The sequence below is a fragment of the Corvus kubaryi genome, unplaced genomic scaffold (assembly GCF_017639235.1).
Source record: "Corvus kubaryi isolate FWS band 111438036 unplaced genomic scaffold, C.kubaryi_AGA036_p1.0 39085, whole genome shotgun sequence".
In the NCBI taxonomy this organism is placed as follows: Eukaryota; Metazoa; Chordata; class Aves; order Passeriformes; family Corvidae; genus Corvus; species Corvus kubaryi.
In genome coordinates this window covers 11,771-20,552 of record NW_024581194.1, presented here as the reverse complement: position 1 = coordinate 20,552, position 8,782 = coordinate 11,771, and the positions used below count along the sequence as shown (strand labels likewise).

At 39.8% G+C, this 8,782-nt stretch overlaps 1 long non-coding RNA gene across 1 annotated transcript; it reads left to right on the top strand.

Annotated features, from left to right (window-relative positions):
- The first annotated feature begins 1,390 nt into the window (after positions 1 to 1,390).
- LOC121672155 lies at positions 1,391 to 8,542 on the top strand. Its single transcript, XR_006018778.1, has 2 exons — positions 1,391 to 3,714; positions 7,858 to 8,542. It is a non-coding gene; the product is annotated as an uncharacterized LOC121672155 (long non-coding RNA).
- The last annotated feature ends 240 nt before the right edge of the window (positions 8,543 to 8,782 follow it).

The following is an 8,782-nucleotide window of genomic DNA, read 5'->3' as shown; positions in this document are numbered from 1 at the left end:
GGAAAGGAAAGGAAAGGAAAGGAAAGGAAAGGAAAGGAAAGGAAAGGGCTGTCTTCAGAACTGTGGGAGACAACAAGAAGAAGAGCAAATTGGAGAAGCTGAAGGGGGGAACACAGTGAAAAACAGGCAGAAAACATGAAAAAAGGCCCAAAACAAGGTGTGGAGAAAGTTTTGTGTTTTCTTCCTATCTGGAGGATACTGAGCGCTCGACTGATTGGCGTGGAAACTTCTTTATGTGAAGGGGGAGAAATGAAGGAGGAGAAATGAGTTCCACTGAAAGATATCGACACCTTGGACTGCAGGATGATGCATCTTGAAAGGTGTCACAGAGGGAGGTGGGAGCAGTTCCGATGGAGTGGAGCAGACCTGCAGTTGGAGTCCTTAAGAGGAGAGAGAGAGGGAATTAGGAGTAAACTACATCTTGGAAAAAAAGCCTTTAAGGCAGGAAGAGTGGAATCATTCCTGCACATGAGATCCACTCTCGTTGGATCCTCTGCCTTTGGAGCAACATTTTGAGGGCTAAAATAAGGCTCTTCATCCTGTTAGGAAATTCTTTTCAGGAAAACATTGGGCTGGTCAGGAATTTATTTGTTTTTCCTGCCTTTCTTTCACTAAGAGTAATGAAGGAATAGTTAAACTAGTTCATCTCTATTGGAATTATATATATATTTTTAATATAGCTGAAGTCCCCTGTTGTCAATACATACGTTTTTTGAAGGAAAACTAATTAAAAGCTGAGCATTTAATAGTGACTGCTGCAGTAGTGTAGCCTGTCAGAGTTAATTCCACTGTCAATAATTTCCATGAGATCTTTTTGTTCCCGTGTTGATGCCTGAGAGGTCTTTCAGTAAAGGCAAAGTGACACATTAGAGTTTGTTGTCAAGTTCACAAAGAAAAGAAATAGAAAAAATTTATATATAGGAGTGTTTTTTCCCCAGGTTAGCCTGTCACGAGGATGCGAGGTGCAAATGGAAATGGGGTAGTGTGCAATATTTTGAGGCAAAAATCTGATTTTAAAGTTAACAGTGTTTCTTCTGGAGTTGGGAGGCTGCTGGGAGAAACGTGGATGGGACTGTTACAGTCACTGGAAACAAGACAAGGGGAGCATTGGGTGGATGTCTTAGGTCTGAAGGACAGAGAAATAACCTGTTTTTTTAAAAAAATCATCAGATAAGGTCTTCCAACCTCTGGCAGAACGTAACCTTTAGAAACAGAGAGGGACTTCCTTGGATATTGGGAAAAAGTTCTTCCCTGTGAGGGTGGGGAGGCCCTGGCCCAGGTTTCCCAGAGAAGTTGTGGCTGCCCCTGGATCCCTGGAAGTGTCCAAGGCCAGGTTGGATGGGGTTTGGAGCAACCTGGGCTAGTGGAAGGTGTCCCTGCCATGGCAAGGGGCTGGAACAGGGTGGTCTTTAAGGTCCCTTCCAACTCAAACCATTCTATGATCCTGTGAACTTCCGAGACTCTCTATTGAATAAACTTACAAAATTAAACACTTTGGGAAGTTTTTTTCCCTCGGAATATTCTAGCTAGCTCATTAATGTAATGCATGTATTTTAAAAAGTTGGCATTTTGCCTTGGCAAATAGCTTGAAGATAAAAGAAAGTTTATTCCTGTAATTTTCCTCACATGAGTTCTTGTCATTTAGAATATCTTGAATGAAGTTCCAAATATAATTTTCCATCCTTAAAGTCTTGCAGCACATCAGAAAATTTCCCACCAGAGTTGACCATTAATGCTGAGCCATTTCTGCTCTGAGTGCCACAAGAACTTGAGCTGCTGAACTAACAGATGACATCATTGGATCTACGGATGTGGGGAGATTTTTTGTGTAGGAGCTGGGATCCGATTCCTTATTAATTTTCAGCTGATTTTTAATAATGGTGGAATTGAGAAGAACTGGTGGTTTTCAAGCTGGAGTTCAGATAAAGTTAAAATGTGCATGACTTCCGAGTGTGATCTTAATTCAGATATATACATCTCCTGCTCCTGGCGTCTTCCCATGATTCTGGGGAGGAGAGAATGAAAACACATTATTTTAAGGAGTATTTGGTGCTTATTAAAATTACACATACACCCGCCTTCCAAAGAGTCTTGATTTACTGCAGGTTGTTCATGTGTCGCATGCGGACATTTTTTAGTGAGCAGATTTCTTATCCCTGCGAGAACAGGGAATGGCTTCCAGTGCTCCACGATTCCGGGAGCACAAACGTTACATCCATTGTAAAAGGTAGGGAACCATGAAATCTATAAAGCTGATTTGGCAGGAGCAGCGGCTGTTGGTGCCAAGATTTGGTTACTGACCCACAGTTTCCTGTTTGGAAATCTATTAATTGATTCGCAAAGAGCATCTTTTCGGAAAACAAGGATTCAGACAGGCTGGCACAGGCTGGAGCTCCGCCAAGACTGCTCGGGAAGGTTGCCATGCTGGGAGCGAGCGAGCGAGAGAGCGAGAGAGCGAGCGAGGCGAGGGAAGAAAAAAAGGCAAGACTTGGCACGGCTCAGTCAAATCAGCTTCTTTTGTCTGCTGTCTCGGCTTGAGCTTCGCGAAAGAAAACCGTCCTGGGGTACAGAAAAACTCACAACTTTTTTTTTTGGTTTTCAAACTTCCGTCGCTTTTTAAGTCTCTTGGGCTCTTGGGAAGTGGTGGTGACATTAAATGACGTCCAGTTATCAGTGAGCAGAGAAATAAAAGCCTTTAATGAAGCCTCCACAATGTCAGTTTGTACATATGGGAAATACGATATTTGGTGATTTTTTTTTTTTTCCCCCTATGTCTGATTAAACTGTAAGGGAGCCGAGTAACTTGGAAGAATACAGAGGGAATGTGTAAATAAAAGGGAGAATTTTCATTTTTTGCAGCAAAACAAAAACTTTTCATCGACGCAAACATGCTTTAAAACCAAACCTGACCTCCTTTGGAATACGTTCGGAACGGGAATTCCAGCGTTTCTCTCTACAGAAACGAACTTTTAATGGAACCTCCTTAAAGATTTCATCTGACCCAGCAGCGAAGTAAGAGTAGAGAGAAAGTTGTGACACCTCAATAGAAAAGTGAGTATGTTCTTAAAGACACAACGTTTGTTTCTGCTGCTTGGTGCTGTCCTGGCTCCACGTCCTAGCCTTTAGGGACAAACCTGAAGACCAGCAGGACACGCCGAAGACACCCAGGCTATGCCTGAAGGGCAAAATCAGAGTGTGGTTATTCTGCTCCTGCTCTCAAACATTCCCTTCAGTGCATCTTCCTAGAGAGCATCTGAAATCGCTGAATTTTCTACTTTTAGAAGCAACAAGAGATGGAAAAATATCGGCTGCTGCCAAGTGAGGAATGTTTGAAGATGACACAGTTGATGGCACTGGATATGGAAACTTCAGTTTGTAGTTACAGGACCTGTTTGCTGCAAACAGTGAAAAAAATCTGCTCTTTTCTCAGGAATTAAAAGAAAATGGATTAAAAAAATCACTGATGGCTGAAGCATGGACGCCTTACGATTTCAATAAAAATTAAGCACCTGAAAGTCCATTGTTTTCTCCAAAGGTGCCTGGATTTTCAGGGAGACAGGTACCTGCTTTCTGATTTCCTGGGAGCAAATATGATCACACTGCCTATTAGGCCTGGATGTGCTGGGATTATCCTCCTGCTGCTGTGACAATCAGCATTATTATTTCAGGGAGTAACTGTAAACCGTAGATTTTTATGGATCGGCTTCGCTTGGAGTAAGTATTACCCTATCCTTAAAAACTGGATTGTTCAGCCTGTGAGATGTGCAATTCCTGGCATGCTGCACAAGTACATTTCCCTAATTCTTCCCTGCTGAAGGGAAGAAACAACATTAATGGAAAGGTTTTTAATAGGAATGTGTTTGTGTTTTAACTGTGCATTGTGGCATTTGGATTATGAGACTGCTAAAATTAACTGGTCTTTTTGATGATGTCAAAAACTTGGGTTACTTAATATTACATTAAATTGGTTTCTTAGCAAGATCTGTCTGATTTTTACTACATCAGTGAGCCTTTTGAAAGGTGCTGTAGTTAAATAGTGGGTAAGATGCTGTTGTGATTAATATTTAGTTCACTGAAACCTTTTAATAGGGTTTGTTAGGGAGTTTTGAAGAAAAATTTCTGTTATCACACAGCAACCCTGTCTTTCTAAATCCTTGAAAAACGTCCTCAACAGCCCCGTGTGGGAATAGGTATCCTGTGGGGGATTTCAGATGGATCCTGGGTGGAAGGGGAGTGTTTGGAGGAGTTGAGTTCTGCTCTCTGTGTGGTTCTTGTCTGTTGTTGCTGTGCAGGCATTACCATGGGATGTGCTCAGGGACACGGGTATGTGCTGGGCTGAGTTTGCATCACAACAGTGTCCTAAGTTTGTTTGTCCGTGGGGAATTCTGGAAGGAATTCCCTTTATTTCTCAGAAATCGTGTGCAGTCGGAAAGCATCTGCTGTTTTCTTTAATCACAACATTCCTAACCAAATCTTTACTGGGTGCCCCTATTAAAATTCAGAAAACAACAGAAAACATTTATTGTGCTGCCTCTAAGGAAAATATTAAAATGACCATTACATTTCTAAGTGCTACATTAAAATAACCGTATTTCTCTCTTGAGTACCTACATAATTTCATAAATTTGGGTTTTAAACACGATCAACATGTGGGTGCTTGCAGCACATTTATAAAGAGAAATATTTGTACAAATATTTCAACATCTGTGGACACTGAAATTATTTTGAAGCAGTTCCTACAATGTTGGAAACACTGTTTATCTCTGAAATATCTCGTCAGTACATTTTGGTTTCCTAAATGAGATACACACCACTGCACATTTCTTTTGGCCTACATAATAAAATATTTTTTCTTTCTGCTAAACTCTTTGATTTTAAAAGTTCATCTAAGTGCTGATTTTTTGGAAAATATCCCAACTTGGCAAGTTAAAAATGAAGCTGGAATCGCAAGGCTTAAATGGTTGGAATCTGAACATTGGTTGGATTGCATGCAAATGGAATTTGTGGTGTAATTTCACATGGTTTATTGTATTTATATATTTTCTTTACCAACTGGAGTCTACTGGATACTTTAATCTGATTATTCATTGCCACCATTCATCTATGATCCTTAATTATTGGTTAGGTTTAATAACTTCATAAATGAACAATTTGTGTTTAATTCTTAATGAATCATTAATACCTATTTTAGATTGGATTGTACAGTTCCTTAACGTGGGCATATTTCAGTGTGGAGGTGAGGGTTGGTGGTTGGGGTTTAATTTGATTTTTCTTACTGAACCACAGATAATATTTCACATTAGAACATCATGTTTGATACTGTGATGGGCCAATGTCTGATTTCACTTGTGGCGATTAATAGGAGATTAACCAATGTTTACTTGCTGTTTTAATTAGTATCAAAGTAGTTTGAGATCAAAATGGACCTGGAATGGGCTTCGTTTGTGCCTTTTATATTGGTATATTAAAGCATTTTAAAAATGAATGCTTACTCTGAACCCCTGTGGTTATTGGACAAGGAAGAGATGAGCAATTCTCAGTGTGACTGTCGATTCTCCCTAAATATGGCTGTAGGAGAAGAATATAAATGTTAAAATGCAGTTTATGGAGGTTTTGGGTGTTATTTTGCATTCCTGTAGCCATGGGAGATTATCTTGATATTCTGCTTATGGTAGAACTCCATGTGCTGCCATTGCTGAGGTGTCCTCAGTGTCTATAACAATACTTTTAATTTTTTTTTTTTTACGTTATATTTGGTATATATTTTAAGGCCCTTTCCATTTACCATTTACTATTTACCATAACTCCAGAATAATTGCTTATTTTGTAGTCCACCATTCCACAGTGTTTTCTCTTGGCACAGTGGGATTGACTTGGGTGGAATTCCACTCCTTTATTTCATATAGGCCACAGTCCTCTTCCTTGCCACAGAAATTTTGAGCAAAATCTATATAATTTTGTCCACTGTACCTCTTAAAATAGCATTTAAGTGAGTTGAGTAACTTTTGTAGTCATTGTGGAGGAATAAACACCTTTAGGAGGTGATTAGGGAGGCTGTCCCATCAGTCCTGTGAGTCACTCTATTGACCATAAAAAAATGGAAAATAGAAGCAAAAATTGTAAGAATATAAAAATATTAATTTGTAGTATTTTAAAGTTATATTGTCTGCTATATTCTCATTTATTTATAGATAAAACACAGTTGTTTAGGATCTGACTGCGCCTGACAATTTTGTTACAAAAATTGTTGTAGAAATAATAGAAGCTTGTACTCTTGATAATTATGGACATCCATGTTTTTCCTGTTTTTTTCTATAATTAAGTTATGCCCAGTGTACATCTGTTCCTCTGAGTCACTACAGCAGTTCTTCCATATTTATTGGATGCTATGGAATTGCAAATGTTTTAAGGGATAAATTGTAGTTCATGCAAAAAATTCCCGTTATTGTCTCTCCTTTACATTTGTTTAATCACCTATTTTTTCTAAGTTTGCCACGATCAAGCAGTGTCTTGGTGTCATCATTTCTGCTGTTTGCTGCTGACCTCTTCAGCCTATGTCAAATTCTGGTTTGTCTGAAGTTGCAACCTCTGTACTATGAAATATTGGGGTTTTAAAACAGGAAATACACAATGTTTGCAGCACTGTTTTCTCTGTGTGCTCTTATCTTGTTAATCAACAGATCAATAGGAGAGAAGTCAGGGAATATCCAATGCCTGCGTTTGAGCAGGGACACCTTCCACCATCCCAGGTTGCTCTAAGCCCTGTCCAGCGTGGCCTTGGACACTTCCAGGGATGGGACATCCACCACCTCCCTGGGCAGCTGGTCCATGACTGATGTTTCAGACACTTCCAGATCCATATTTTAGGAATTAATCAGATCCCAAGAAAAGTGTCTCCCTCATATGGGCACAACACTTTTACTGAATGCCAACGGAAACTGGAAGATCTGAAGAAAGGTTTGGTTCGAGTTCACTAAACTGCAATGAAAAGATCTTCCATATAAATAAGCATGAAAAAACCATTGTTTTCTCTCTGCTAAATTACATTAAAGTGGAATATTTCTTTGACCATTGTGTTGGATTAGGCACTTAAGAGTTCCTGCTTTTTTCCTGACACATAACAAGGGTTTAATCCTTGTTCTCCAACTTCAAACTTTGGATTTCAGCACTGAGAGTTTTCCATTGTATTGGTTTTCCATGCAAACCTTTGTCCGTCCCTTTTACACCTCAGCACAGCATCAAGTGTGCAGTGTAAGAGTAGATACAGTGTAGAAGGGCTTTACCCCGTGAAAGACTTCTGCGTGGGTTTTGTTTTAGAAGCTCCACAGCTGTGTTTTTTCCAGTCCTACAGATAGGAATAGGAATCAGGTCTAGTTTGCTTGTTCATCTAATGCACAGCAAGTGAAAACTAAGAACTCTACAGACAGTACAGTGTTAAGATGATTCAAATTTTTGTTTTCCACAGACAGTGATTTTGGTAGTAAAAATTCCACCCCAGATTAAAGCAAGTACAGAGACTGTGGAGAGGACAGACTGAGGGAAAGTGGGTAGGTTCAGGAGGAGCATACTCAGAAAAATCTCAGTTTGTTTTGACCTGTATTGACATAAATGGTTGGAGTTGAACATGGTAGGATGGGAGGTTTCACACTGAATTGTAGGTGGTATCTGCTGATAAAATCTTCTCCAGGAAATTTGTATTCTCCTCTTTTTTTAGGCAGTTTTCCCATTTCTGAGACCAGCCTGGTGTTTGCCAGTGAATTTCTGTTATAATCTATTCTCAGTTGGAGAGAGTTGCATTGCTCTGTCCTTAGTAGTGAATTGTTTGTTCATTGTCCATCTTCTTTCTAATCTCCGCAGGTGGGAAGGCAGGAAGGACTTCAAGGGAACAAAAAGAGGATCTGTTCTTTACTAGTAACTGTTTAAGGCATATTGCTTTCATTGACAGGATGGAATCATGGAATGAAGGAATGGTTTGGGTTAAAAGGGACCTTAAAGCTCATCTGGTTCCACCCCTTGCCGTGGGCAGGGACACCTTCGCCTATCTCTGGTTGCTGCAAGCCCCATCTCCAGCCTGGCCTTGGACACTTCCAGGGATGGAGCAGCCACAGCTTCTCTGGGCACCCTGTGCCAGGGCCTCCCCACCCTCATAGGGAAAAATTCCTTCCCCGTATATAATCTAAATCCACTCTCTTTTGGTTTAAAGTCATTCCTCCTTGTCCTAATGGCTTTATTATCTACCTTTTATACGGCTTTTGTTTATATCTACAGCTTTCTATTTGTATTTCATGAATCTTTTCATTACTTGTGCACAGTTGTGATGCATTTCAAGGGCTTGAGATGTTTTGTTCTGCTGCCTTTACACTTCTGGCTCTACTTTTTTGTTTTTGTGCACCCAGTGTAAAAACTTCATATAAATGAGTTTATGTAATGTCTGCTGTATTGATTTTTTTTTTAAAGCTATGATTAAACTGGTAAACTCATAGTGTTGGTGTAATTTTGCATTTAAGATACATTCTGCTGTTGCAATAAACCCTGTCGTCCCAGTATAATGCTTTTCCTTTCATATGGATTCACGCTGTAGAACATAATTCCTTCTCTTTGGTAGAAATTAATCCGAAAAGGAACTGTTAAAAGCCAATATATTTGTAGTGAATGAAGCAGTCTTAGCAGAGAGAACAATGTGCTTCCTGCAATACTGCCTCACTGTCTCCTTTTGAAAATTGCTCTGGTGCAGGAGACTGTTGTGGCACTTATTTTTATCGCTGGGAAACATTATTCTTGT